Source organism: Dermacentor albipictus, chromosome 2 (assembly GCF_038994185.2).
Source record: "Dermacentor albipictus isolate Rhodes 1998 colony chromosome 2, USDA_Dalb.pri_finalv2, whole genome shotgun sequence".
In the NCBI taxonomy this organism is placed as follows: Eukaryota; Metazoa; Arthropoda; class Arachnida; order Ixodida; family Ixodidae; genus Dermacentor; species Dermacentor albipictus.
This window is the reverse complement of record NC_091822.1, coordinates 77,915,937-77,925,210: the sequence shown is the minus strand read 5'-3', so window position 1 is coordinate 77,925,210 and position 9,274 is coordinate 77,915,937. Positions and strand designations below refer to the sequence as shown.

Sequence of the window (9,274 nt, the reverse complement as noted above, 5' to 3'; positions counted from 1 at the left end):
CAGGAAAATTATATGCGATTTTGCAAAACCTCCGCATGATATCAGGTTTGTATTGCTTATTTCTTCACGAATTTTGAGAAACACCCGGTTGCTGCAATAGTGTGACACCTTTAAGAAAAAAATAATTTTTGCTTAGTAATCTCCTCCGGCTGGACACCGCCACACGTAGTAATCCGGAGATTACGCAATGTGTTGTAGTCGAATGTTTCTATGAGCCGCTTTTGCAGACTGCAAGGACCTGGCAATGGTGGCTACCTTACTTTTTTGTTTTTTACTGACGTCACGTGACAATTACTTGACCTGCTTGCAGTGTATATAATCTCATGCAAAATAAGCTTTTGTGAGTTTCTGCACTGCCATGACCCGAATTGCATCTGTTACAATCCACGATACGGTTACTACGAAGTGATTTTGCTCGTAGGCTGTTGGGATGAAGCCTAAGAGTGCATTTAACTGTTTTATTGTTTGCGCCATGAACGCCAGGTGTATATAAAATATTAAAATATTGGTCAAGAGAACCGTCGATATTCGGCGAATTGTGATACAACCTTGGAGCGACTCTTTTGTGCACTAGAACAAAAAGTATACTTTATTTACCATCTGACTGGCGGCTAACAAAGACCGGAAAAGGAAAATGAACCGCTCCATTGAGGGATGTTGTTCTCTGCGGCATTATTGACGTTTTGTTGACAAAAGCAAAAATTTCTATTTTCTATTTTTGTGAGCTCAGCCCACCTTCGTCCTTTCCGGTTGTGACAGCTCTGACATTGGACGTAACAGAGAGGCGAAGGTAAAAGTGTATATAAGGGCACACCCGGGACCACTAGCGTATGAACCCAGCGATGAGCTACGACGGCCTGAAAATTTCTGCAAGTTCACAGAGTGGAGCTACCTGAGAGAAGTAAGTGTCTTAGCATTGGTTTTTATATGCGAAGAAGGTTTGAAAATCTCATTCCGTAGACCTCAAGCCATACACGCTTGGCGAGCGAAATCAATAGTTTTCAAATGGTTTCGATGCATGTAAAGCAAATTATGCGCTCGTTCGGCGCAGGCGCCATTGTTCGCTTCTTGGCTTCCATTACTAAAGGAGAAGTTCTTTTGAGGCTGTTGTATGTGCTCAAGTATATATTTAATAGTTATTTAGTCACTGGGTAAGCGAGCAAAATCTCTCTTTTGGTGAAAAATACTCTTAAAAGTTGTGCCAGATTCTCTTCAACACTTGGGCACGTGCACAGCGAAGCACGGCGTAGGATGAAAGATTGATCGTAGAGCGCGGATAAAAGACGGAGATAGCAAAGAGAGTGGGAGGAGGAAAGCGGAGGAGGACGGTGAAGCGGAACCATGAGGCGGAAAACGCAGGAGGAGGGTATGGCGAAAGCTTGAGAAGAAAAACCTAGTCCAATGGAAAACGGGCTTTGCGGTGACAATCGTGAGCAGATGGCGCAGGGGTAGCCCACGTCGTCTGTTCATCGATGACGCCATCGATAGCATATACGGAAAAAAAGCGCTCTATGAGCCCAGGTCTGTCTGCGACTGCTGCTATGGATCGCACCCACGTGTCACCCACGCGCTCCCTTTCGCGATCTCCCGATTAGCGAGGCAGTCGCGCCACACGTCGCTCCGTTGGCAAAGTGCCACACGAGGCAGATTGTCCGCGCCAGCCAATACATCGCGAAATGAAAACGCGTATACAGTTGCCCTGAAATATCGCATTACAGAGTATCGTAATCATCAACATACAATATTCTCACATGAATGCACATATCATGATTTCGAGGAGCTACTGCTGGAGGTATATCAAGACAAGTGACTACCGATTTTATAGAAAGGTGGAGAATGTAATGAAGTAGGGGAAATTCACCAAGCAATGAAGCAAGCATGCCCATTTTTCTATTGTTGTTCACGCTTTATAGTAAGGGCATAGAAAGATGAATGGAAAACAGTGAAATAGTGTTTGACTTATCCAACATGCGAAGTCAACAAAAAGTGCAACAGAAGCTTGCCTGATGGATGCATGCGGACTACACTTTGCTACTAGCAACTATGCAAGACACGTAAAGAAACTTGTAAATATGTGTGGCAACGCGGAGGCTAATGTAGGCCTTAAGTTTAGCACAAAGAAATCGAGAGGTCATCCTTAATTGAGAGACGGTTTCTTACGTGGTGTCAATTCAACAGCAATGCTACTCACAGTTAAGCTATATAAATACCTCGGCGTATACATAAACGAAGGGGGTGGACTTACTTATGCATCCACCAATTCAATATGAAAATAAAGGCGAAGAGAAATGCCGCAAAAATGAAACAGAGCACTTTGGGGCCACAGTAATTATGAGGTGGCGTCTGGAATGTGGAAAGCTATAATTGTGCCGGAGCTAACATCCCCAAATATCACTGGACGCGCAAGCTCGGATATCTTGCCTGGGCAGGAAGTAACCCAAATATCGGTAGACCGTTTGGATTTGGAAAACCACGACAAAACCACAAATGAGGCAGTACAGAATGAGATCGATTGGGCCTCTTAAGAAGTCAGAGAAGCGCATATCAAAATTAACTTTGAAGAAGGACTCAATAACATGGACCAAAATGCATTGGCGGCTAAAGTGCTCAAGCAAATTTATTTGAAAAGCGTGGACACAGAAGGGAGAAAAAGATAACTAAAGTTGAGAACCAAGTACACGGAAATTGAAAGTATAAATAGAAAACCAGAAGTCATCAAAGTGAAGTTCGAGACAAAAACAGTGAATTGGGTGCAAATAATTCGAAAAAAAGACAGTGAATATTTACAATAGTGAAAAAGAAATTAGAAGGAAGAATCTGCACGATAACACAAAAGGCAGTGAGTGCCTTGCGATCTAATAGTTGAGCTGGTTGCTAACGGAGAAAAACGTACCGGAGCATATCCTCGCAACAAGGCGAGCCATGTGCATGCTTCATCCAAAATTCAGTGACCTCTCATTACATTCTAAAGGAATGTGAACGCGTTCACACACTGTAGGTAACATACACCTTCATGAAGCGCTTGGATCTAAAGTGAACGGAAATATCGGCCGATGAGCATTACAGTCCACTATGGATGCAAGGATGCAAACATTTAATGAAAGTCTTGAGGTATGCAACTCAGCGCGCTGTGGGCTGCTCCCACGTTGGGACAGCCAGGCCATGCCCGACCGCCACATCGTGGGCCCTCTGGAGAGCCCATAGTTGGGCCCCAGCATCGGGGCTTTTGATAGCGGAGAGCCACTTGTCCTCATTGATTTGTTCCGTGCGTCGCAATGAGGGGCAACGTCAGAGCATATAGTCTAGGCTAGCAAAGTCATTGCAGTGCCTGCAAGAGCTATTGGAATAAGTGTAGAGCTAAAGCTTATGCAATAAAGCCGGGCTGGGATACGAGCCTGTTTGCAATAGTCTCAAGGCCATTGCCTGCGCTCTGTTATCCTTCTTGTGAGGAAGGGGAAAGTCTCTCCTGCCGAGATAAAAGGGCTGCGTAATTTCATTGTATGTAATCGGTTGATCTCTGCTCTCCACCACTGCGGGCCCGCGCACTATACCACTATTATTGAGAAAAAAAAAGCAGCTAAGAGGTTGATGCGACTGAATCCGTTAGATACATAGGTAGAGGTACAAGATAAACTTTCACGAAGAAAAAGTTTCAGGAAATGTATACAAACATGCTACAATGAAAACCATGAATAGTATGCCTGATTAACTCAAATAGGGTAGCTGACGATATGTCACCGCCCATTTTTAAAGGGGATGACAATTATTATCATCACCATCAGGTAGCACGCGAGAAATGAACGGCATCATGCACGTTTCGGCGCTGGCAATGGGGCATGCCGATACATTTTCAGTGTTAAGCGCTTAACGTCGACAGTTATGTGGAGATGGGCACTGCCCTGATTTCTTATTTTATAAGCCTCTGGTTAAGGTGCAAATTCGTGTTTTGGCGTTCTATGGCTGTTATCTACAACCAAGCTTTAATAAGCTTTCTATGTGGTGTTGCTTTAAGCATAGTCGCGCTTTCTATAATATACGAATTCCAAGTACGTGAAAACAACATTGTTTCCTCTTATATTTTTTTCCGAGAACACACCGCATTAACGCTCTGATGAGGCACGTCTAACCAAACCACTCGGCGATCCGTAAACAATACGCCACCTAATAATGAACACCTGCTTATGAAACACGACCTATGCAATACTGAATAGAGCATTAAACTGTCTTTTGGATAGTTTGTATTGAGAGAATACCATTCCCGAGCATTGTCGAAATCATCTAGGCCCAGTATTCTATCAGCAAGATTAGTACAAACAGTAAAACAGATATGAGTAAAGACCGTGTCTCTTTATGGTAGCTTTCTACTCATTGATATAAAGGAAGTTTGAAGTGATGAATATTTTGAGAGTTATTTACTTATTTGCAAAATACGCAGATGTATCTTGAGCACACACATCCAAAAAATTTGGACATTGTCCCTTCAACAATCTGTTGAACTTCGTAGTAACATATTAGTGTAACTGAAAGGGTAGCACTTAAGAAATATATATTTCCGAAATTCGACCTAGTTTCAGCAAGCTTTCACTAGAAATGTCCGGAGGGTACCCTTTTCGAAACGCATAACGATAACCAAAACCATATAGCAGTGTTTTTGTCTTGACCAAATTGTGCCGATTTATAATATAAATCAGCAGCTAAGTCAGGACTAATCGTATTCTATTAGAAAAAAAATACCCCATCGATGTTATTACCTGAAACTTATTAAAGTCGGCCATTATTTTGATACTTAGGTTGAACAGATTGTTGAAGGAGCAATGTTCAAAATTTTAGGGCATGCCGACAACTCATGTGGTTACACTCCTATATCTCCCTTGAACGAAAAAAGTTGTGTTGCTGTGAATACCTCTTACGCATCCTACGAATAACCTGTATCTCTGGAAAGATGCTCATTTTGCGTCCAGCAGTTGTGCGCAGAGGATCATAATATTTCTAATATATATCGATACCTTCATTTACCTGCACTTTATCAAATATTCTGAACTGGTTTTTGTGCTACTGAGCTTGAGGAACATGCTGTAGGGCCGTCTCAGGTCACTAGGTCGTCGGAGACTCAGAAGGGGAGAGCTACTGCGTTTTTCGTATTGAATTTACCAAGGAGTAATTGAATACTATCAAGGTTTCTGATATATATGCCCAATGTATAGAATGTAAAACTGTTTTATTGCATAATATGGTAAATGTTTGGGAGAACTAAGTACTGGAAAACGAGACACACTAGAGGCCCAGGTTTTGGGCTCGGCATTCGTTAGAGTTTCTATGGGTTTGAGAATTTCTAGAACCAATAAGCCGTTGACGCTTAGCTGCCGTTTCACGGGCCTTACCTTTTTTTCTGCTTGCCGAGCATCCATAAACTACACGATTGAAGTTGAGGCTGCGAATCCCATGTTGATATTCTCACTTTTTTTGTGCAGGAAAATAGCAAGACCTCGGCACGATGAGCGTAATCGTTGTTTTCGCGCTGGTTTATTTCGCAGTGATCGTGACAGGTAAGGTTCTACGTTATTGGTAATTTATACATGGTTTTCGCAAGCATACACGCAATGTAATTTACAGTCTAGCAAAGTAAACCTGAAAAATATGTTGAAATATATGTTGAAATATATGAAAAATATATGAAAGGTGCCCGCGATATTTGAAACCAGCATTTCAGCAACGTATAAACGAGTAATTAAAATCGCTTTTTGTTTGAAAACTGAAGGCATTTCAATAGCATCTCTATATATTTTATTTAGGACCAAAAGCGTGCTCGTATTCTTTAAGCCAAGAATACGTTTATTCTGAGAAAGCTGTGACGTGCTACCGACCAGTACGAACTCTATCAGCCGAGTACTAATGTTGATAGTCTTGGCTTTCAAATACATCTTAAGTAATCTGCATGAGAATGCTGTCGAAGCAATGGGGTAAGGAAGGATCAAGGACGATCTCCTAGTTAAAATAATATTTGAACGGGTAATAATGCTGCACTAGCTACCTAATAAATCCAATTGAAAGTCGTTATTTTTGAATGGATTTAAAACAATTGATCAAAAGACGCTTCCTTAAAACAAACCACAGATCCTAAAGCCAGGAATAAATACAGCAAGACGATCAAACAAAATAGTTTGGTGTCCAAAACATTGTGGCATTTCAAAGAGACTTGTCAAAGAATCCATCTATGCATGGGAATTTCCCTCGGAAAAAAAAAAAGAGACGAGCCTCGGCGTCCGGATACTAGAAAATGAGTCTGAATTCGAGCTAGAACTAAGAAATATTTCAACTACGTGCATTCTCTGCATGCAGAATCCACGCTGATAGCTGAATACCTCGTGAAATTTAGTGTAATAGACGATACCCTTGTGAAAATTTTTATGCAAGATTTTGTGCACATGGGAGCCTTCTCGACACGCTTCCTTCTTTTGGCGAGCCTAAGCAGCTAAGCCCCGGCAGTTAGGCCTAGTAAACACGAGGCTAATAAGGAGACATGGAGCGCCTACTCTGATTAAGAAATATCGTTGCCACAATTGTCACGATCGGCATTTATTGCTGCTTCCAAGGCATGAAATAAATTCTCAGCCTGTTGTCCTTATCTGCTATTCTCCGAAATGCAAGCTGATTACAAGATTACAACCCACAAAAGGGGGTTGCAGGTACTTCTATGTTTTGTGCGTAGGTAACAAAAATACAAAATTTGCTTTAGTGCAGCAATAAATAAACCTAAATTACAACAATGGCACACATAACTTATTGCGCGCATTTGGCTACGCCCCAGACGTTTTCGTTTCGTTGCATTGTGTGCCTCGTCATCGGCGCTGCCAAGAGGAAGACGTCTCCTGTCACACTGGAAATATGCGACCAATAATACAAGCATAACATAAGCGAACAACTCGCATCTCGAAATCCAGCTCGTCATTCATTTTTATATGCTCCCATAATTCTCGATGAAGAACATTTTCCTGTATAAAGCAGTGAACACACGTCGGCTTGAAGGCGCCTAAATTGTGAATGTTTCGAGTGACTTGGCTGTGCATCACCGGTTTTACATTTATTAAAAGAACGAGAAGACTGAATATGCCTCGTATAATGAATGCAATGCGACGTGGCGCAGATTACCTCTTAAGTAACATTAGGTGAAATTTCCTTTGATAATGGTAATATTTTTATTTTTTAATTGCAGCGCTTCCAAGAAACCGCAATGATGTTTACTTGAGCCTGCAGCAACAACCTGGTTTGGGAAGAGAATTGCCAACGCTGCCACCCAATATTCGTAATGCCTCAGGTGGGCTGCCAGGGTTTGGGAGACCACAGCCATCATTTCCCCCATTCAATGACATGGATAGGGAAACGGGAATACCCGGAGGGATCCCGTCACTTCCGTTTCCGCCTAACTTCGCCTACAACCCACCACTAGTCCCAGCGATGCCGGGCTTTCCGTCCTTTCCGTCCTTTCCATCCTTTCCGTCTTTTCCGTCCTTTCCGTCCTTTCCGCCTTTCCAGAATAATAGCGACAGCCAACAAGGAGGCCGGCAACTCCTGCCGCAGTGGCCAACTGTGCCTCGTAATATGGGTGGCAGCCAAAGCTGGCCAGGAATGCGAAGCCTACCACCACTATTTCCTTTGAACATCGGCCAAAACATACCTCAAAGTGATACCCGTTTCTCTTGGCCGCCACCTCCCTATTCCGAAAGAGATGGGGGCCGGAACCAACATGGCATACCTGGAATTGGAAGCCCAAGTCGCTCCCAAAACGTTGGGCGTCGTGGAAACGAGCGACCAAATTTTATGAGATCGCCGCCACCGTTCTTTAGGAGTACTTATGACCGCAGTCCGGCCTCTCTAAGTGGTCTAAGAAGCCCGCCACCGCTTCCATTTACGAGCAGCGACGGAAATAACCAAGATGGGCAATCTGAACATGAAGACGCAACCTCACTACGGGCGCAAGGTGATACTAAAGAAAGCGAAGAAAACGAACAGTCGTTGATGGCAGCTCAACAAGAACGGTAAAGTCAGTGCACTTCTCTGCAAATAAAGAACTCTACACAGTTTTTTTTGTTATTCAATGTGACGCATTTTGTTTTTCTATGTACAAGGCAAGTCAGGCAGAAATAATCATATGGACAGTACCATAACCACTTCTAATAGTGCAGCTCATCTGAAACAAGCAGAACGCCAATGCATAAATGACAGTGCTTCTTTCTGTCTTCATCTCGCTTGCCTAAGCCGTGCTGTCATTCTAGCCCCACACTGATATAACGAACACGGAGTTTAGTACATTTAACATATTACGGCAATGTACGTCTATCGAATAATAAAGCGCTATGCGCATCTTTTTCACCTAAAACAATTTTACGCCTGTAAGTTTCTTAGTCTCGCCAGAAGATACTAACCTCGGAATTTCACGAGTGCATGTACCACCACTCGAAATTCCCTGACTTGCTTTAATGTGTTGCAAGAGCTACCCAGCTACCCTATACCACGACGTTTCTTTACATATTGCTAAATCAGTGTTCGTTTTGCACCCCCGATTCATTCTCTTCCAATGGATGGGGTCGTATGGTAGCCCAGGTGGAACACGGCAAGAATGGCTGAGAGGCGTTCAAAATGTCTATCAAACGGAGGAGAAAACACGATCACGTCGTCTAAGTAACACAAGCATGCACACCACCTGCACGCATGAAGCAAAGAGACCATCATTCGCTAGAATGTGTCTAGGGCATTACACGACCCAAAGGCATAACCTTAAACTGGTAAAACATTTCAACAGTTACAAAAGACGTACAGGCAATCAAGGGCATCATCAATTTCGCGGTAGCTAGGTAGAACTTTATTCGTTGTTCAAGGTGTGATGTAGTCTCTGAGATCTTTCCTGCCAGCCACCTCCCCGGCTCTGTCCACGGCTCGGAGAGGATTCTCCAGGCTTGTACTGGCGAGGATGTTATTCGATGAATGGGATGAGGGAGCGGCTGTGAGAGAGTGGGGAGAAGGCTCTTCCGGTAGTCCAAGATAATGTGGTTAAGAGTGGCGATCTGTCCACATAGCTTACAGTGGGGGTCGATCAGCTCCTGGTATATGCGTGATAGGATCTGTGGCCAAGGAAAGAAATGCGTCTGGAGTCGTCGACAAATGATCTCTTGACGCTTGACGAGGAGCGAAAAGGGAACAAGGTGAAAGCAGGAGCCAACGTTCCGACAAGTGGACTTTCCTTGAAGAAGACAAGTCCACTTGTTGAAACGTTTGC

The 9,274-nt window shown here is 43.3% G+C and overlaps 1 long non-coding RNA gene across 1 annotated transcript; it reads left to right on the top strand.

The window, feature by feature from the left end:
* The first annotated feature begins 832 nt into the window (after positions 1 to 832).
* LOC135918819 (uncharacterized) lies at positions 833 to 8,184 on the top strand. Its single transcript, XR_010569783.1, has 3 exons — positions 833 to 901; positions 5,472 to 5,546; positions 7,214 to 8,184. It is a non-coding gene; the product is annotated as an uncharacterized lncRNA (long non-coding RNA).
* Positions 8,185 to 9,274: the final 1,090 nt, after the last annotated feature.